Genomic DNA, 21,953 nt, shown 5'->3' with positions numbered 1-21,953 from the left:
GGGGGGGGTGCAGGGAGAGTGTTGCTGTCTGGTATAGGCAAAGAGCACAAGAAATCACCAGTACTTGAAAAGATCTTGCTCAGGTAGAGAATTTTTTGGACTAACACCCCCCTGTAGGGGGACACAAATACTTGTTGGGAGGGTTAAGTCTAATGGTCAAGTCTTTGGGAACAAGGTATTGTATAAAATGTCAACTGCTTAATGGGGATACAGAACTAAGCAAACAGAGTTTTGATTTATATGAGGCAATTTTGGAACCTAGGGCATATAGGAAGAGGGCAGTCCCTAGTGAGGTATACTTCAGGTCTTTGGATGATGTGACTGTATTGAAGCAACATGGAGTGGGGAAGAGGCAAGGTAGGAAGAGATAGTAGCTAGGGAGGAACTTTTCTTACTTTGCAGTTTTGCTCATTGTCTGCTGGAGTACCTTTTTAAAAGAGCTGTACAAAAGACCCCTGGGCTTTTAAGTCAAACTAATGAAACCAGAAGAATAATGCTGAGGGAGATTATATGCCTAGCAGGTGTACCTTCAATACACATTCCTTATGTCAATAAATCAATTGATTAGCATTTATTAAGCCCTGCTATGTGCCAAATGCTAGGGATACAAGGAACGGCAAAAAACAGTCTGCCCTCAAGGAGCTTACAATCTAATGGGGGAGTCCACATGCAAGCAAAATATATACAAATCAAGCTGAAGGGGGTGGTTTTTCGGGTGCTTCTAGATGCACAGAGGCACCCCAAGATGGCGGGAAAAAGCCCAGATGGCGGTGCGGATCTGCCTGAATGAATTCAACTCAGATCTTCTTCCAGCCAGAGAAAAAGTTTATTAAATATAAGCATATAGGCCAGACTCCAAAGGAACCCAAACATCAGTGATCTAAATGGGGGTTAAGGTGGTCAGGTGCAGTGTGAGGCAGTCTCAACCTCTTGGGCGAGAAGAAAGCTCAGCCTCTGAGTGGGGGCTGGGGTGGATAGGCCACCTGACTCCACGGGGCAAAAGCCTCAGCCTCTAGGCTTGAGGACAGCTCAGCATCAGAATGGGGGAAAAGGTGAGTCTTAAGTACAGAAAGACTGGAGGAGGGGTCCAGGAGTGGCCAAGCAGTTTGGAGTGACGGGAGGAGGGGTCTATAAGGAGTTCTGGATGGGAGTGGCTAGTAAGCTGGGATGAACAGAACTCCTGGGTCCGGGACCTTGTGGTGCCTAGCTAGGATTAAGGGTGGGAATGGCCAGGAAGGCAAAACAATGGAAGGAGAGGTCAGTTGAAGCGTCCAGGTGAGAATATCCATTTGGAATGTCTGAAGGATTTGAACAATGAGAATAGATAATGAAGGGAGCTGAAAGGGGGGAAAGTTTGCTTTCAAAGGGAGATAAAGACAGACAAACAGAGGCCAGGTTCTTTTTGGGGTCAGGAAGGAAAGCGCATTTGAATAAGCTTAAAAGGTAAGGCTAAGGCTTTCAAACTGAGAGAAAGTGAGTCTACAAGGAATCTAAAAGTTTTAAGGTCTTTCTGGTAACTGTAAACAAGGAGCCAAATTCCTTCTGCAAAGGTAAATCGCTTCAAAGCTATATGCACAATAAATAGTAAATAATTAACAGAGAAGGCACTGGAATTAAGAGGGGTTGCCAAAGGCAATAGAAGGTGAGATTTTATTTAGGACTTGAAGGGAGGTCAATAGTTGGAGCAGAGGAGGGAAAGCATTTCAGGCATGGAAGAGAGATAGCCAAAGACAATGCCCAGAGCAGAGAGATGGCGTGTCTTGTTCATGCAACAGCCAGAAGGTCAGTGTCACTGGATCGAAGAGTACATGGCAGGAAGAAGGTGTAAGAAGACTGGAAAGGTGAGAGGGGACTAGGTTTGAAGGGCTTTGAATGCCAAACACAGCATTTTGTATTTGATCATGGAGGCATCAGGGAGCCACTAGAGTTTACTATGTGCCCTGGCTATACATGTTTCCCAGGTTGTGCCTTTCTCCACCTATTATCTAGCTATGCTCACCCTTCCCACTGACAGCGTATTTGTGGGAGAGTATGTCCCAAGAGCCTGAATTCAGGCCTTCATCACCTCTTGCCTGAACTATTCCAATAGCCTCGTAACTGGCCTCACTTCAAATCTCTCCCCACTAATTTATTCCACACACAACAACTAAAATTATTTTCCTTAAGCATAGATCTGACCACGTTACCCCCCTACTCAATATACTTCAGTGGAGTCCTATTATCTCTTGGTGCAAATTTACACTTCTACATCTGACATTTAGAGCCCTTCACAACCTGGCTCCAACCCTATCTCTCTAGACTTATTACACATTAATCTCCTTATTGCATTCTATAGTCCAGTCCAGCATTCCTCAAATCACTCCATGTTGTCTCCTTAACTTTTCAGTGGCTATCCCATTTGGAATGCATTACTCCTTAGCTATAACTCTTTGAATACTTCAGAACTTGGCTCAAGCATCACCTTCTACACGAAGTCTTTCCTGCCTCACTCTACCTGCCAATCTCTCCTAATCTATTTTGCATATATTTGTTATTCAGTAATTTTTCAGTCTTGTCCAATTATTCTTAACCCCATTTGGGGTTTTCTTGGCAGATAACGGAGTGGTTTGCCATTTCTTTCTCCAGCACATTTTACAAACGAGGAACTGAGGCAAACAGGGTTAGGTGACTCGCCCAGGGTCACAAGCTAGTAAGTGTCTAAGGTCAAATTTGAACTTAGGGAGATGAGTCTTTCTGATTCTATCCACTGCACCACCTAGCTGCCCTTGCATGTACTATCCCCTGAAATAGAAAAGTTCCTGAGGACTGGGAGTTTTCACTTTCTTCTTTGTATCCCCAGCACTTAGCCCTGAGCACACACCGAGTAAGTGCTTATTGATTGACCTTTTCTTTTAAAAATAAATAATAAACATCCTCTTAGTCTCACAAGCTTTGGTTTTGAGTGGCTGCAGACCCCAGAATACCCTGACACATCTGAGAAAATTGATAGAAATAAGGTGCCCAGGAGTACTACATTGATACCAGAAAAGCTCCACTCTAATGCTGTCTGGTTCAGTGTCCAATTATAACATTGTTTCTATTGCACCCACCGCTCCCCAACCCCTAACATTATCTAGACAGACATCTTAATTTTCGCCCAGAACCAATTAGTAAGAGGCGAGGTCATGAGGAATCGTCTTACCAAGGGGCTGTACTCAGTTTATCTGGATGCTTTAAAGTCCAAAAGAAAAACCCCTAAGGTGGGAAAGGCGGGGGTGGGGGGAAGTCGAGGGGGAGGGTTCTGATTGGCTGACCACGTGCAGACCTTTGAAGCCCAGCACGGTCTTACAAAGAGCAGAGCTGTTCCCCCGGGCGGGGCCCGAGTCTTCTAAGGCACATTCCTAGGCACACATACACACTGGCATGCATTTACACTCGAATTCACCCAACAGACCCAGTCAATCAGTCAACAAGCTTGGATTATGCGCCTACTTATTGCCCGACGCAGCGCAAAGAGCTGGGGATACAGAGAAAGACAAAAACCCTTACTGACCCAGCACTGTCCACTCTGGCTTCGGACACAATCACGGACGCCCCAAAGTACAGTCAAGGGGCCCTGACCAAGGAAAGGAATGCTGGCTTTGGAGTGATATCTGGGTTCGAATCCTGACTCTGCCACTTATTAGGTGTGCGAACTTGGGCAAATCCCTGAACTTCTCTGGGCCTCAGTTTCCCCATATGTAAAGTTTGAAATCGAAGGCCCTCCGATTTCGATCCCAAGCAATTTGAAAACACTGAAGAATCAAAAGCTACCCGTCACGCGCTCGGTTGCGGCTAACCATTGGCCACATGGCATCACGTGACGCGCATCGGACTCCTGATTGGCTACAAATTACGTCATCACAAAGGCCAGACGACTTTGCTCCCCTCCTCGGGCCCCGAAGGGGGGAGGGAAGGGGAGGGAGAAGAGGAGCGAGGGAGGCGGGCCCTGGGCCGGCGGGGACTTAGCTTCAAATGCGGGCGCGGGGGGCTGAGCCTGCGGGCGGCGGCGGTGACGGCGGAGACAGAGGAAGAGGAGGAGGAGGAGGAGGAGGAGGAGGAGGAAGAGGAAGAGGGGGCGGCGGCGGCGGCGCCTTGCCGGTGGCGGCCCTGCCCTACGTAGCCCAATTGAGGCCGGGCGGGTGAGTCAGTCGGCCTCCAGTCTATCCGTCAGTCACCCCGGCAGTTAGTTCGGCCGCGCCCCTCGGGGGGAGGGGAGGAAAGCGAGAGCGAGGCCCGGGGCGGGGACGGTGCGTACTGTCAGTCCGCTGACCCAGCGCGCGAGGCTCAGGGAGGGCCGGGCCGGGAGAGGGGGGAAGGGGAGGGGGAGGGGTGAGGGAGCTTGGAGGAGGGAGGGGAAGGGGAGGGGGCGGTGCGTACGTTAGTCCGCGGGCCAGACTGAGCGAGCGAGGGAGGGAGGGAGGGAGGGGGCGGGGCCTGGCTGGAGACTCCCCCCTCCCCCGCGCAGTCTCGGTAGCCTGCTCCTTGAAGGCCGAGATCAGCAGGGACAGCTCCTCCCGTCCTCCTTTCCCGGGCGGGTTGGGCTCACTCCCAGAACTCCAGCTTGGCTGCCTGCTGCCGCTCCGGGGCGGGGGATACCCCAGACTCCTGGAGGGCCCGCGCCGGGGCAGGGAAAACACTCGCTGCTGGTGTAAAAACATAGCGATTAATAAATAAAGACTAAGCTTTGAAGCGATGCTCACCCGACTGCAAACCAGTGAATCTGGGCTAATCTTGGGCGTAATTTTAGTAAGAGCTTTGATTTATCTTCTAAGGTGGAATGAGGGAGCTAGAAGTTGGCGGAGATATTTCGTTTAGCATTGTGATCCCTGTGTTCATTGATTGACCGAATCGTGCAGAAATACGAAAAAGCCAGCTTCCGGGAGTCTAGCCCAATTAGACACGCGTCCGTCCTCCAGGATTGACCCCATCCTGGAGGTCCATAACATGACTAAGTGGGGATGCTTTTAGGCAGTCACCTTGTTTTACTGTGGTATCAGAACTTTTTTGTACGGTGGAAAAGATATTTTTTAAAAACCCAACTTTCTGCGGAAAGACCCTCTTAATTCTAGACCCTCTTAAAGATTCCAGTGATTTCCCCTGTTGATTGTTTCCTATTTATCCTGTATACAGCTTGTTTGTACATAGTTGTTTGCATGTTGTCTCCCCCAGTAGATTGTGAAATTCTTAAAGGTAGGGGCTGTCTTTTGTCTTTATATCCGAAGAGCTTAGCACAGTGCCTGGCACAAAGTAAGCCCTTAATAAATGTTTATTGAGCAATTGCCAAGTGAGTTTGCCCTCTTTTTACTGATACTGTTTAATAGGAGGCAGTATTTGTTGTTTGTAGTGAAGCCATCTTCTGACAGTTAAGAATTTTTCAAAAAATACTAACTGTGGTAGATCTGCTAAGCAATTACAGATTCCAAAATCTTTTACCAAGATTCTCTTTCCTCTCTATTTATGTTACACATTTTTAACATTCAATTTGTTCACTTCTTGTTGTTGAGCAAAGTTGACTCTTTGTGACCCCATTTAGGGTTTTCTTGGCAAAGATACTGGAGTAGTTTGCCATTTCCTTCTCCAGCTCGTTTTACAAATGAGGAAACTGAGGTAAACAGGGTCGAGTGACTTGCTCAGGGTTACCCAGCTAGTAGGTGTCTAAGGTTGGGTTTGAATTTAGGTCTCTTTGACTCCAGGTCCTGCCACCTAGCTGCCCCATTTATTTTTTTTTTATAAACCTTATCTCTCCAGTTGCAAACCCCCCAGTGAATAATAAAAAGAACTGAAAACAAAACCCTCATAACAAACAAGATTTTCTTTCCTCTCTAGTGGCCTAATACATTTTTAAAAATTTACATCCTGTTCTTTTTTCCCAAGTGCTTCTAGTATTTATACATCTAATCTCAAAATAGCCCAGTGAAGTAGGTGGAGGTGGATCTTATTATTCCCATTGCACATAGAGAAAGTAAAGTAAAGAATCCCTGACAGATGGTCATCCAGCCTTACATTCAACTCTTCCAATAACAAAGGCAATGTGTTGTAGTCACTGCCTCTGATATTTACAAGCTGAGTTATCCTTGGGAAGCCACTTATCCGCTGTCAAGGATCAAATGAGATAACATCTGATAAGTGCTTTGCAAATCTTAAACAACTATATAAATATTATTGTTATTAGTCTTCATCAAGAGGGACTTCGCCATCTTTGGACAAGTGTCATTTTTTTCCAACAGGTTGGGAAAAGGTTTAGGAACCATGTCATATAAAGAACTAATGAAGATTGCTCATCTGTATCCTAATAACAATCTTCAATTATTTGGAGGGTTGTTATATAGAAGAGGGAGGAGAATATTCTATGTGGATTCTATAGGGCAAAACTAGAGCAATGGCCAAAAGCTACAAGGTGGCAGATTTCAGCTCTTTCAAAGATCTGTAATCGGAGCAGGACAAAAGCAGCGGGGTAAAGAGCGCTGCACTTCTGAAGTTTCCAAGTTGTAACTGGACTTCATTTGTCAAAGAATGTTGAAGAGGGAATTCTGCATTGATTAGAAGGTCTGGTTAGATTCCTGAGAACTTGTGCTCCTAAAATTTTATTACTGTTTTGTACATAGAAAACATAGAATTCATTTTTATGTTCCTTGCGGAAAGACTTTCTAACCCTGTCTCACTACTAATGCGACCTTGTCCAAATAGCCCAGAAGGAAAGGGTTTTTGTGAGTTGATGTAGTCTCTCCCACCTAACCCCCCCAAAAAATCATCACAGTTTTGCTTTTTGAAAGTTGCCTAAGCTAGCTCTCCAACTACATACAGCCCATCAAGGCAGCTGCTTCCAGCTTGGCCCCAATCTGCTGATGCTTGCTCCACATCAAAGTATCACTTTAAAGAACCCAGAGTTGAAATGGGACATTAACAGGTGATGTGGTGGAAAAATAAGTTATGTGCATTGATTTCCCAAAAAAGTAGGAAGGCAAAATGCACAGGAAGTTAGTTTTAGATATTATACACATAGTAGGTGCTCAATAAATATTTGACCTTCTTTGGGAGATCAGATTGTCTCTAACCCTTCAGTAAGTTTGACACAGAATCCTACTCTGAAAGTAGCAATACCAGAAAAACACTATGATTTTTTTTCCCCTTTTCCACTTAATAGTATTGTATTTTTTTCAATTATATGTAAAGATAGTTTTCAACATTCACTTTTATGAGACTTTGAGTTACAAATTTTTCTCCCTCCCTCCCATCCTCCCTCCCTAAGACAACAAGCAGTCTGATATAGGTTATACATGTACAATCATATTAATCATATTTCTACATTAGTCATGTTGTAAAAGAAGAATCAGAACAAAAGGGAAAAACCATGAGGAAGAAAAAACAAAAAAAAAGGTGAAAATAGTATGCTTCCATCTGTGTTAAGACTTCATAGTTCTTTCTCTAGATGTGATTAGCATTTTCCAACATGAATCTTCTGGAATTATCTTGGATCATTGTATTGCCAAGAAGAGCTAAGTCCATCATAGTTGATCATCACCCAATGTTGCTGTTACTGTGTACAATGTTCTCCTGACTTCACTCAGCATCATGTAAGTCTTTCCAGTTTTTCTGAAATCCTCCTGCTCATCATTTCTTATAGCACAGTAGTGTTCCATTAAAATCATATGTCACAACTTGTTCTGCCATTCCTCAGTTGATGAGCATCCCCTCAGTTTCCAATTCTTTGCCACCACAAAAAGATTGCTATATTTTTGTACATGTGGGTCCTTAAAGCACTGTAATTTTTATAATCATCCTCCTCATAATGTAATGATCTAATTACTTCTAGATAAGAGAATTTCAGATGTGGAAAGCTTTAGCTGATGTGAGACAGAATGGGAAAGTTCAAATGATTTTTCTTCATTTTCACTGACAAGTCAACAATCATTTGTTGTCTATTTTAATCAAGGCTCTGTGCAAGGTCTTAGGGACATAAAGGCAAAAACCTTTGCTCTGAAGGAGCTTATATTCTAATGAGATGTGGCATAGAGATTGGTAGGGAAATACAAAATAATAGAAAGTTATTTCAGGAGCAAAGAGCACTAACTGCTGAATATATCAGAAAAGGCTTCTTGAAGGAGGTGTCCCCTGAGCTGGGCTCAGGAAAGAAAATCTAAAAGGATTAGTGGTACCTGAGTGACACTTTCTTTTAAAGGGTTCTCTTTTGAGGGTAAAAATGTCCATGCTTAAGATTTCTTTTTGAACTTTTTTTTTAATTCAGTAGTATTCCACAGAAAAAAAATCTAAATTCTGTGAACCTGATCTATTTTATATTGATCAGAATGGCATTAAAAAGAAGTGAAAGAAAACTTAGGGAACAGTTAGTACAAATTTTTAGATTTGATTCTGACCATTAAATTAGGAAAGTTGAACATATTGTTGATTATAACAGTAACTAATATTTGCCATAAAACAAGCATTTATCAGGCCAGAATTCATACAGTACCAGGCATTGTATCTATAGTGTTTGTACATAGTTTGTGAGCTCCTTGAGGATAGGAAGTGTTTTTGCTTTTCTTTGTATTCCCAACACTTAGCACATATTAGGCACTTAATAAAATGGATTTGACTTGTTGACTTTACTGTGCTAAACAATGGGGATACAAGTACAAAAGTGAGATGGTTCCTGCCCTCATGGAGCTTAAATATATTTTTGTAGCTTTCAGGTTTACAAAGTGCTTTACATACATTATATCATTTGATGTTCACAACTCTTCATTAGGTGCTATTATTACTATTTTACAGATGCTGGGAACCCAGGCTGACAGAGCTTAAGTGATTTACCCAGGGTCTCCATATAGCAAAGTATCCAAGGCGAGACTTGACCAGGTTGGTCATTCTGACTCCCGATCCAGCATGTTTTCCTCTATAACTCATTGCCTTTGTTATTGGAAGAGTTCAAGCTAAGGTTGGATTGTTACACCTATCAGAGATGTTGTAGAAGATTCTTTTTTTCCATTTTCTCCCACGTGAAATGGGATTAAGAAGAGCCTCTTCCACCTACTTTCCTGGGCTCTTTGGGGATCAGATGTATAAGTACTAGAAGCACTTGGGGCAAATGGAAGCTATGTTATTTTAAATGTGTATATGTATACATGATGTATGCATTCTGTATGTAGAATGCATACATATATATGTCTCCATTGAGAGGAAAGAAAACCTTGGGAAATGTTCTAGGATCTGCTTGGCCAGTCTATAGCTGTTAATTTTTTAAAAAATTAATCACAGGAAAACCTGATCTTTCTAGCAGCACTTCACATAAGGAATGTGTTCCATTAAACTGTAGCAGCAAAAGTGGGGTGATCTACCATTTCTTATTGTACTTGTTAGAAAAGTTCTGATATTATCTTAGCAAACTAAAGTTTCTACCTAAAAATATCACCACTAAGTTCCCGTTCCCTCTCTCTGCTTTAAAAGACAAAAGCTCTTACTAAAATTAAACTAAAATTAAATTAGCTCTGACTCACAAAAAAGTTCAAGGGAGTCTTAGGAAGGATTTAAACTCCGGTCTTCCTGATTCCAACTCCAGCATGCTCTCCACTGTATCACCCAGCCACTTCTTAGGAATAGAATTGAATGTGATAGTCTAGATAAATACTGTAGAAATGCCTCAGAATTCTTGGAATGCTGAGAACCCCAAAGTATGACTTTTCCCACAAAATATTTGGAAAAGAAGTAGCTTTTAACTATACATAATCTTTCAAAAATTAGATAATAGCAATTTTTAAATCAATCAGTTAGATGATATTTAGAGTCAGAATTTTGGAGCTAGATCTTTAGAGATGATCTAGTCCAATTTTTTATAGCTAAGGAAACTGAGGCTTAAAAAGATTCAACAGTTTGCTTAAGGTCATACAGTTGACTTAGTCTTATAGGTTAAGAACAAATGTTTTTTGTTTAGGAAGGACTTTTATATACTTATACCTGAAGGTCACACAAAAGTCTGGGAGGGTAGCTTATTTCTGTATCTTGTAAACTCGTTACCTATTTTTAAGTCTGTCCATGATCCGTCTCACCTTTTCCAGTGCTTAATACAGTGTCTAGCACATAGTAGGCACTTGATAAATGTTTTTATTGCTTTTCCATCCTTATTTCCTACTTGCAGCCTGTGGCCCTTACCTAATCACTTTCCTGTGACTATGCCCCTGTTTATTTTGTACTTTTTCCCTAAAATGCCTTTTCTCCTATCTATCTAAATCCCTTCCATTTTACGAGGCTCCGATTCAAGTTCTTTTTTCTTAGTCATGCCTTTCCTGAACTTCTGTATTACACAATTTAGTGCTCAAATCATATGATATATTGTTTGATAATTGTTCCATGTGTGTTAGTTTTAACCCCCCCCCAACTTAAATTCTTTGAAGTCAGAGACTTCAACCTCAGATGTTTATCTTGGTATCTAATTGGTCCCACAGATGCTATAGTTTTCCATGGAATTTGAAAAGCTAATATAATTTACTCTTGTGCGGAAAATAAAGTTTTGTATCCCCTGAAGTATCTAGTACAATGCTGATCACTAATAGTCATTCAATAAATATTTTTCAGTTTATTATTTTGTCAATTTAATTCCACCTTTGGTTTTTTAAATAACTTTTAAAGTTTAGGAGAGATGCCTGCTATTTGTGCAAGATGCTCTAAGTTCCAGATTACAAGTGATTAATCACTGTTTGCTGCACATGATCAGGCCAGAGACCCAGTGCTAGAGTGCAGCAATCTTGGTCATTTTCACTTTATTAATTTACAGAACAGTCAGCTCGCAGCCTACAATGTTGCATAAATGATAGGAACTTCAGATTTCATAAGGCAACTAAAGAATTTGAAAGTCGGTGAATTTTTTTCCTAAATGCTAAAAACATCTACATCTTGAAGTCATGGAAGCAATCTAAAAATATTAGTATGGATTTTACTGTAGAATTTCAAAAACCTCTGATGTTTATCTTGGTATCTAGTTGCTTCAGTGATTGGTCCCACAGATGCTCTAGTTTTCCACCGGACTTTTAAAATCTAATATAATTTTCTCCTACATGGGAAGTAAAGTTCATGATTTTAACTTGTGCCTTCTTGGGTAACAACTGAAACCACAAGGATAACACTGGCCTTCAACAGAAAGACACATAATCTCTTTGTTTTGTGTTGGGAATGACCAAAGAGCAGCCTCTAGGACAGATCTTTCTTTTCTGAATCCTCTCTCTATGATTCATGGAAGTAGAGAAATACGGACTGAAAACAGCTCTGAAAGAGGCACAAATGGTTATTTCAGGCAAACAAAGCCATACTTTTACATTCCCTAGTGGATCGTTTCAAGATGGTATAGCCAGAGCAGTGTTGCTTGTTCTACCTGATATCTATTTATCTGGCAATTTGAGAAAGGTGTTTAGTTTTACATTTGGACCAGGAATAGAAACGTTCAAGAAACTTGCCACAGTATCCTAAAGCAAATCCTTGTGCTTGTGAGGTCCCTGGGAATTTTTACAGATCATGTATAACCTTTTTCTTACTAAAACAAAAACAAACCTTTACACAATAACCTTCTTGATAATTAACTTGATAACCAACTTGATAATAAAATAATAATTTTGAATATCTGAATTTCCCTTTATGGAAAGTTCCAGAGAGCAGAGATTTTCTAATTTTCTATTATCTTCTATTCAAAGAAATAAAATAAAGTTCATTGCATATTTGTGTGTGTGTATACATGTGTATGTGTTTTAATTTCTCACACTGGAATTTATTTTCATATAGTATATAGGGTCAATTAAATTCCACAGGCATTTACTGAGTAGATGTTGGGAATACAAGAACCTTACAGTGTCCTGATATTGAATGAACTATATGACCTCTTAAACCTTTGTGATCTAGTGAGTTCGAATCTTCTTATAGCTCTTAAAGGATGAGCTGTTGCTTAAGGCATTCCCATATTTATTACCCTTATATGGATTCTCTGCAATAAGAATTCTCTGGTGGCTCAGAAGAAATGGCAGATTTACTCTTTTTGTTCATATAGTTCTTACCCTTTTTAAGCATATAGTTTTCTGTCAAAATATCAGGATGTCAGTATTAGTTGAGCTCTGTTGATTCTACCTGGGCAAAACAAAGTAGACTTCTGGCAAGCCTTAGGCAAGTAAGTATCATTGCTGCTATTACTTTACAAACTTCCTTCCAACTTTATATATTCTACCCTAGAATGGCAAACAAACTGATGTTCCTGGTCTTCTCCTCTTAGCACATGGCATCCAGATTATACTTTCTTATCTATGGTCCAAATTTTGGCAAAGGAGCCAGATTTAGGCTACGTAACAAATTCTATTATTCCTTGACACATCTCCCAAAATGCTCCACCCATCTCTGATACAAGTATGGTGAGTGGCCTTGATATTTACAGGATAAAAACCCAGGTGTTATAGCTATATGGCATCACTCCACATCATTCATTTTCCCTTGTGAAATTTCTGAAGGCTCAGTGAGAGCAATTAACCTTGGTTAACCAACCCTTTAAGCATTCTTTCATTACTTTTAGCAAATGAGCTCAAGTAGCTCCTTTAATTCTTCTGTGTTACCAGTATAAAACCAACTTTTTCATAGCGACTGTCTTATAATATGCTGTTGGAGCACCTTTGTTAACATTTCAATAGATATTTTGACACAAATGTTTCTTAGTGATATTGGCCTATAGTTTTCTTATAACTATTTTTTTTTAGCCTTTTATCTGCCTGGTTTGAGTGTCATAACCTTATTTGTCACATAGAAGTAGTTTGGTAAAGTGCCTTCTATTTCTGTCTTTGCAAATAATTTGTTTAAGATGAGAGAGCAGTAATCACTACTTCAGTATTTAATATGTTTGCTGTAAAGTCCATCTGGACTGATTTTTCCTCTTTGTGAGTTCACTTTTTAAATTTAACATTCATTTGTTCAATTTATGATTCTGAGACTTTTTAAAATTATCTATTTCTCATTTGTTAAACTGCATATTTTATATTTTTAAATATCTATTTCACTTAAGTTTTTGGTTTTGTTGGTATATAATAGGGTACAATAGGTTTTGATAAGTTTCTTTATTTCTTCATTTGTTGTCAATTCTCTGTTTTCATTTTTGATAATTTCATTTTCTTCCATCTTTTCTTTAAAAAAAAAGTTTTCTTAATGCTTTCTGTTAATACATACAATCATATCTGAGGGGGAAAAGCCTCTTTTATAACACAGAAAAACTATTCAACTCAATAAATACTGATTAAGCTCATACTATGTGCTATATGACATTGTGGTAGATGGCACCAGGCTTGGAATACCAGAGTTCAATTCCTGAAGTTTACTAGCTATATGACCCTGCGTAAGTCACTTGACCTCTTTTTGCCTCAGTTTACTCAGCTGTAAAATGAGGGAAATTATAGTACCTACCTCCAAGGGTTGTGAAGGTCAAATGAGATAATATTTGTAAAGTGCATAGCACAATGCCTGACACATAGTAGGTGCTATGTAAATGTTAATTTTTGTTGTTGTTCAACAAAAAAATATATTATTCCTACTAGATGAAAATAAACCATTCCCTTTAAGTAATTTACATTCCACTGGGAGGGAAACAATTTGTATGTTGAAAATTAAATGATATATACATACACACACATATTCATACATATATATAGTCAGAATATGCATGTGATCTGGGTATTTATTTAGAAAACAACATCTATGTGTTTCATATATTTATTGTTGTTGTTAAATATTTCCTAGTTACATTTTAATCCGGTTCAGGCTGTACTCAGGAGTATCGCAGTCGATGTCCATGTGTTTTGACACCTCTGCTTTAGATCATTGTAGCATCTGAAAAAAGGGAAAACTTTGTGTCTTCTTTTCCTGTACGTATTCCCTAAATTCCTTTTTCTTGTATTATTACTATAGCTAGCATTTCTAGTACTATATCAGATAATAGAGATGATAATGGGTGTTCTTTCTTTTACCGTTAATCTTAATGGGAAGGCCTGTAGCATTTCTTCTTTATATATTGTATTGGCTCTGTGTTTTAGATAGATTCTATTTACTATATTAAAGAAAGGTCCATTTGTTCCTATGCTTGTTGCCATTGTTTTTTAAACAGAAATGGATATTGTGTTTTGCTAAAATCTTTTCCTTTATTTATTGATATAATCTTGTGATTTTTATTTTTGTTGTTATGATCTATTATGTTTAGAGTTTTCCTAATATTGAACTAACTCTGCGTTCCTGGTTTAAATCAGGAAGCCTTTCCCAACTTCTGTGCTCTCGCCTCCCTCTCCCTTTTCAGATTACCTTCTACTTACACTGTGTAGATCTGTTTGTACATAATTGTTTGCATGTTGTCTCCCCTGTTAGAATATGAACTCCCTGAGGGCAAGAAATGTGTTTCTGCCTTTCCTTGTATCACCAGTACTTAGAACAGTGCCTGGAATATAGTGATTAATACATGCAGCAGCTAGATGGCACAGTGGATAGAGTACCAGGCCTAGAGTCAGAAAGACATCTTCCTGAGTTCCCTCACTAGCTGTGTGACCTTGGACAAGTCACTTAAACCCTATTTGCCTGTTTCATCATATGTAAAATGAACTGGAAAAGAAAATGGCAAACCTCTCCAGTATCTTTGCCAAGAAAACCTCAAATGGCTTCACAAATAGTAGGACACAACTGAAACGACTGAACAATAATAAATGCTTGTTGACTGACAGTCTAACCTCACATACTACTTTGTTATACAATAATTTAATGTCTTTATCACTTAATATAGTGTATTCTTATTTTCTGTGTTTTTGTCTTATTCCATATTACCCAGGTAAGGGACTTAGTGTCTTCCATGAACTTATATCTTCTCCAGTGTTTAACATGGTTCTCTTCACAGAGTTGTTGCTTCATAAGTGTTCATTCTGTAAATGAATGAATGAATGAATGAATGAATGAATGAATGAATGAATGAATTGATTTAAAATTAAAGGATCGACCCTAAAAACTTTTATTAGTCAAAAGAAAACTGCTACAATGATGAAATGTTATCTTGCCTTTTGCCCGTGATCCCCCACTACTCTCTAATTTCTTTATTGTTTTACTAAGAAGTTTGACTATTAGGTCACTGTTTTATTTTAAGATTTTCCTGACAGTTTCATTGTCACTATAGGTGTTACTGCAGTCTGTAAGAACATGTGCAAAAGTAATTTAGGCTACAGATTCCATTTTTGTTACAGATATTTAAAAAAAAAAGATTGGAATGTTTAAAAAAATACTAAAAAGCCCTTGTTTTGTGCAAGGCACTGTGCTGGGTGCTGGGGTTACAGAGACAAAAGCTAAACAGTACTTGCCCCCATGGAACTTATGCTCTATAATATTGCAAACACAGTAACATCTGGAACTTGTGATTATTAAATGGCTAACTTGTTTCAGAATATTTTACCTTTAAAAATCAAATTAGGGTTATCAGCCCTTTAAACTATGTGAGTCATAACTTAATCTTATTATCTTTTCCTCCTCAATTCAATTCCACAGATGTTTATTGAACATTTATTATGTGTCTATCAGAAACAAGCATTTTGAAACATCTGATAGAAATACAATAATCAGATCAAAAAGCTAGGTCCTTGCCCTGAAAATGAATCTTTAGTGCATTATTGCAGAGATTTGGGCTTGGTTCTGAATGGTTTAATATTTTTAACAATGCCTTAAATAGAGACATAGAGACCTGGAGTCAGGAAGACCTGAGTTCAAATACAGCCTCAGGCCTACTAGCAGCATGACCCTGGGCAAGTCACTTAACCCGTCTGTTTCAGTTTCCTCATTTGTAAAATGAGGATAATAATAGCGCCTACCTCATAGGGTTGTTGTGAAGATCAAATGAGATTTAGAAAATGCTTCCTGGCATATAGTAAGCACTTAATAAATGTGTGTTCCCTTCTCCCTCATCTGCCCCAAAGTCATTTTGAAGGAATTAAGTGTTAACTGTGCTCTGTGTGCATTTTTTAGAGTTTTGCATAGAAATGTTGAGCAATTTCTTTCCTTTGGGCATGTGCCCAATGGGAATAGAAAGTATGAGAGAAGGACCATTGGGAAAATTTTCTTTACTCCATGATTGGGGAATGTGTACTCCCTGGTGTACAATGAGCTCATTTAGAGAACCTCTTCTTTATGTGACGCAAATGATTAAAGTTATCAAAACATAGAGAATGGTGTTCTAGTGCTGAATAACAAATCATCTGGCTAATGCTTTATATGATTAACAAATTCAGACTTGCAAAAATAGCAATGGTGACATTTGAATTATGACTCTGTTTGGATTTTAAAAGTATAAATGATCATAACCTTTTAAATTATTATAGAATTACTGAAGTTGTGTTTTCAGCTAGTGTCTTCTAAGGATTTTTATCCTACTACTTGTGTTTTCTAAGGTGCTTTTCTTCCTTAAGTCAATGAGAGGCTTTCTTGGCAGACAGAGTCTTTGAAATTACTCATGAGGGAAGACCGTTGATAAAAGGCAAATAAGATAAGGCTTCCTTTGCAGAAGCACTTGTCTTTGGATTCATATTTGGGTCACCTAAAATTTAGCACATTTTATCTTACCCAAATGGATCTGTAATCTCATCTGTTCTATGCAAATCATAACCCATCCATGCCTGCCCATTTTGTGAAACTTCTGTTCATGTCTTCCCATAAATTCAACAGAAAGGATCAACTTTACATGCTGGAGGTCTTCTTTGCTTTGCATTCTCGGAACATCAAGAAGGTACCACTGTAACGGTTTGGCTATCCATCTATCATCCATACTTCACCTTTGCCATGTGACCAACCATCTTCTCTTTCTATATGTTTGCTTGATGGTATCTTTTACTTCTGTTCTTCTTTGAAGTTCCTTCTTGGCCATGTATTGTAGCCTACTCACACCCATCACATACTTCTCCTTTGTTCTTTGGAGATGGTTGTATTCTGTGTGTCTGAAATTGCAGGCTTGGTGGTCTAAGGTTCACCTTAATGTGGAACCCTTGAATGGGCTATGTAGACACTCTCTGGGTTGGCTCACTCAGTGCAATCTGCTCTCACAGGTGTAGGCTTACAGAGATATATCACCACCATACAGTTTCACTCAAGGACCTAGGAGCAGCCTAGTTTAAGGGAAATTTGCTCTCCCTTAAGACCCCCAGTGATGAGTTTCGATTTATTCAACCAATCACTGTAGTAACACTTTTAGATTGTAAAAATAAGATAGTTACCTATTAAGAAAATAGTAATAACAAATTAATCACATATTAAAGCCAGTGCATAAATAATAAATACATCACAATCCACATAAATTGCACTTTCCCACCAATGCACTGAGTAACTGTGTGGGAGAGTGGGTGCCACTTAAAGGAATTTGGCAGGAAAGCACTTGAGGAGAGAAAATCCATGTTCTCTGGATAACTCACAACTCTAGACTCAGTTGTTAATGTCCTTGACCCAGTTAGGGTCAAGAAATATCTTAGCTACATAAAACTGCATCTCTGCTTACTGCTTGTGTTTGGTTCCTCATTGCTTTCCTGCTGAGCAAATTCTCCTTTCCCCACTAGACTGTGGCATTTACAGATTCGTTCCATTTATAGTCACCCTTGGCATTTAGAAAATTTGTCTCTCAGTTGGAATAGCAATTTCCTTGCAACAATCTGGCTATCCAGCTATTATTCATTGATAGCGATGCTACATTGTCCAGTCAGAATATAGTCCACACCAGAATTGACTGTGGGCAAAGCAGATCAGTCTACCCAGCTTTTCATCCACCTAGAGCTAGAGTAGTACCTCTCCCTTTCTGCTTTTCCCTCTCAAACTAGAGTGGGGCAGCAAAGAGAAGCATGGCATCATCTCTCATAAATTCTAGGACATGCTAGAGAGCAGTTTCAGGAACTGAGCCTCTTGTCCAGTGAAGGCAAACTTCTCTCCAACCGATCAGGAATCACATAGCTGAAGCTTTTTGTCAACTGACTGCACTTTCCCTGGTTCTTTTAAACAGCTCTGACAAAGTTTATGTTTCTTCAATCTTTACTTGCCTCAGTCACCTATCTCATATTTCCTTTGCCTTTCTATGGCCTAAATCAGAACCTCTTTTCTTGCAGTGACTCATCTTTTAATTACAAGGTGATAACTTCCCCAGTTTCCTCTACAAAATGATAGTCTTTTTAAAATCATACCTCAGTCTGCAAATATTTAAATTTTTCTTTATTAGTTTTACCCTCTTTAATTATAAAACAGTTATATATAAATGAACTAAGACCAGAGGTTTCGAAGCTCTAAAGTTCTAAATGTGGTCCTCCATCTCATTTTGTGTCATTGAACTATTTTTTTCTCTTGTATTTTTCCAGTTTTTAATAAATAAAAGTTGTTTTTCAGCCTCATTTAGCCATTAAACTGTTCACATATAAATAAGGCATGGCTGTTGGCGGTAAGTTGTGTCTGATTCTTTGTGACCCTATTTTGGGGTTTCCTTGGCAGAGATACTGGAGTGGTTTACCATTTCCTCCTCTAGCTCATTTTACAGATGAGGAACTGAGGCAGACAAGAGTGTGATTTGCCCAAGGTCACACAGCTAGTCAGGTCTGAGGCTGGATTCAAACTTGTGCAGACGAATCTTCCTGATTCCAAGCCCAGTGCTCTATCCATTGTGCCACCTAGCTGCCCCAAACAAGGCAATATCCTACATTATCTAAAAATAATTTTAGTTCTTATATTTATGCCACAGTTCATTTTCTAAACAAAACTACTCAAAACCCATTTGAAATCTATTTCTAATATAAAATATATACATATACTTTCTAAAAATAGTTTTTATTAAACTAAGATTCATTTCATACTCGTTTTAGACATCAAAATGTTAATCTATGCAGCATCAATATCTCACATCCTTTAAGAATTGGCTTAAATATTTTCCTTTACATAAAATTAATTTTTTATGCCCCCCCTTTTATTCTCTCTCTCTCTTTTTTTAAGGCAATTGGGGTTAAGTGACTTGCCCAGGGTCACACAGCTAGTAAGTGTCAAGTGTTTGGTCTGAGACTGGATTTGAACTCAGGTCCTCCTGACTTCAGGGCCAGTGCTCTATCCACTGCGCCACCTAGCTGCCCCAACCCCCCCCCTTTTAGCACTAAACTCCTCCATATGAAAAATGCCTTAAAGGGACAGGACATTACATCTCACTGCCATATAGCAACACCAGTAGAATGGTGGTATTAAAAAGATGGGGAAGATAGCGGAGGGAAAGCAGTGACTTGCTGGAGCTCTCTCCCCAAACCCCTCCAAATACCTATAAAAAATGGCTCTAAACAAATTCTAAAGCAGCAGAACCAACAAAAAGACAGAATGAAACAAATTTCCAGCCAAAGACAGCCTGGATGGTTGATTGGAAAGGTGTAGCACGCGGGGCTGGGAGAGGAGCGCAGTGCGGCGAGGGCGTGCAGGCCATAGCAACCTTGGAGCAGGCCTCAGAGGGCTGAATCGCGGGCAGCTGTGGTGGTTTCCAGACTTCTCAACCCATGAACACCAAAGACAACTTGGAAGGTCAGTGGGAAAAGTCTGTGACTGCGGTGAGAGAAGGAGCTAGGTCTCAGCCGCTCCCCGGGGGCCGTGGCTGTTCCCTGAGCGTTTGGCCCACAGACTGAGGGGAAATCAAGTGGCTGATCAGAGGGGGATTGCAGGGATCTCTTTGCCAGTGCTGAGGCAGGAATCTCTTGCTTTACTTGTGCTTGGATCTGGGTCACAGTTCTCAGGGGCGGTCCTGGGGCGAGGAGGAGGGCTGGCATGGTGCAGCTTCTTGTAGCGGTGGAGAAAAAACACCTTGCCCCTTATCATACCACCTTGGAAGAACTGAAAATTTTCAGGTCCCTAGAAGTATCTCTGAAAACAGCTGTACAAACCCCCGAAACTTGGGACAGTACATTCTCCACATTGGAAGCAGACTTTTACCTTAACAAAGAGTTTAAAACTCAAGTAATTGACCGGGATCATGAGTAAGCAGCGCAAAAAGAGTCAGACTATATTATCTTACTTTGGTGACAGAAGATCAAAATATACAACCAGAAAAAGACAATGAAGCTAAAGCTCCTACATCCAAAGCCTCCAAGAAGAATATGAATCAGTCCCGGCCTTGGAAGAGCTCAGAAGGGATTTTGAGAAGCAAATAAGAGAAGTAGAGGAAAAACTGAGAGTTTTGCAAGAAAATCATGAAAAACAAGTCAACAGCTTGCTAAAGGAGACCCAAAAAAATACTGAAGAAAATAACACCTTAAAAAATAGCCTAACCCAAATGGCAAAAGAGGTCCAAAAAGACAATGAGAAGAAGAATGCCCTAAAAAACAAAATTGGCCAAATGGAAAAGGAGGTCCAAAAGATTACTGAAGAAAATACTTCCTTAAAAATTAGAGTAGAGCAATTGGAAGCTAGTGACTTTATGAGAAATCAAGACACTGTAAAACAAATTCAAAAGAATGAAAAATTAGAAAACAATGTGAAATATCTCATTGGAAAAACAACTGACCTGGAAAATAGATCCAGGAGAGAGAATTTAAAAATTATTGGACTATCTGAAAGCCATGATCAAAAAAAGAACCTAGACATCATCTTTCAAGAAATTATCCAGGAAAACTGCCCTGATATTTTAGAACCAGAGGGCAAAATAGAAATTGAAAGAATCCACTGATCTCCTCCTGAAAGAGATCCCCAAAGGAAAACTCCTAGGAATATTGTAGCCAAATTCCAGAGTTCCCAGGTCAAGGAGAAAATATTACAAGCAGCCAGAAAGAAACAATTCAAGTATTGTGGAAACACAATCAGGATAACACAAGATTTAGCTGCTTCTACATTAAGGGACCGCAAAGCATGAAATATAATATTCCAGGGGGCAAAGGAGATGGGATTACAACCAAGAATCAACTACCCAGCAAAACTGAGTATAATCCTACAGGGGAAAAAATGGTCATTCAGTGAAATAGAGGACTTTCAGGCATTCTTGATGAAAAGACCAGAGCTGAATAGAAAATTTGATTTTCAAATACAAGACTCAAGTGGAACATGAAGAGGTAAACAGGAAAGAGAAAATCATAAGAGACTTATTACAGTTGAACTGTTTACATTCCTGCATGGAAAGATGATATTTGTAACTCATGAGACCTTTGCCAGTATTAAGGTAGTTGGAGGGGAAAAAATTATATGTATGTGTATATATAGATATAGATAGATAGAGGGCACAGGGTGAGTTAAAGATGAAAGGGTCATATCTGGAGAATAAAACTAAGGGGTGAGAGAGGATTATACTAGGAGAAGGAGAAAGGGAGAGGTAGAACGGTAAATCATCTCACAAAAAAAAAACAGAGAAGAAAAGGCTTTTACAGTGGAGGGGAAACGGGGGAAGGTAAGAGGGAATAAGTGAATCTTATTCTCATAGAATTTGACTTAAGGAGGGAATAACATACACACTCAATTGGGTATGGAAATCTGTCTTACCCTACAGGAAAATGGGGGGGGGGGAAGGAAACAAGAGAGTAGGGAGATGATAGAGAGGAGGGCAGATTGGGAAAGGGGGTAATCAGAAGCAAATACTTCTGAGGAAGGACAAGAGTCAAAAGAAAGAATAGAATAAATGGGGCAGGTGGGATAGGATTAAGGGAAATAAGAGTTAGTTTTTCACAGCATGCCTACTATGGAAGTGTTTTGCATAACTGCACATATATAACCTATATTTAGTTGCTTGCCTTATCAATGAGGGTGGGCGGGGAGGGAGGAAGGGAGAAAACTTGGAACCCAAAGTTTTAAAAACACATGTTTAAAAAAAATGTTTTCACATGCAACTGGGAAATAAGAAATACAGGAAATGGGGTACAGAAATCCATCCTGCCCTACAGGAAAATTGAAGGGAAAGGGGATAAGAGAAGGAGGGGGAG

General features: G+C 39.6%; 1 protein-coding gene across 1 annotated transcript in view; it reads left to right on the top strand.

Annotated features, from left to right (window-relative positions):
- The first annotated feature begins 4,123 nt into the window (after positions 1 to 4,123).
- Positions 4,124 to 21,953, top strand: part of PTPDC1 (protein tyrosine phosphatase domain containing 1) — a 75,958-nt gene continuing 58,128 nt past the window's right edge. Inside the window, exon 1 of the mRNA XM_027836915.1 lies at positions 4,124 to 4,160. The gene's annotated coding sequence lies outside the window, so the exon portion shown is untranslated. The remainder of the gene's footprint in view (positions 4,161 to 21,953) is intronic.

This window comes from Vombatus ursinus, unplaced genomic scaffold (assembly GCF_900497805.2).
Source record: "Vombatus ursinus unplaced genomic scaffold, bare-nosed wombat genome assembly UNPS02014820.1, whole genome shotgun sequence".
NCBI classification, from domain to species: Eukaryota; Metazoa; Chordata; class Mammalia; order Diprotodontia; family Vombatidae; genus Vombatus; species Vombatus ursinus.
Note: the sequence above shows the minus strand (reverse complement) of the source record. Positions and strands in the feature narration are given on the sequence as shown.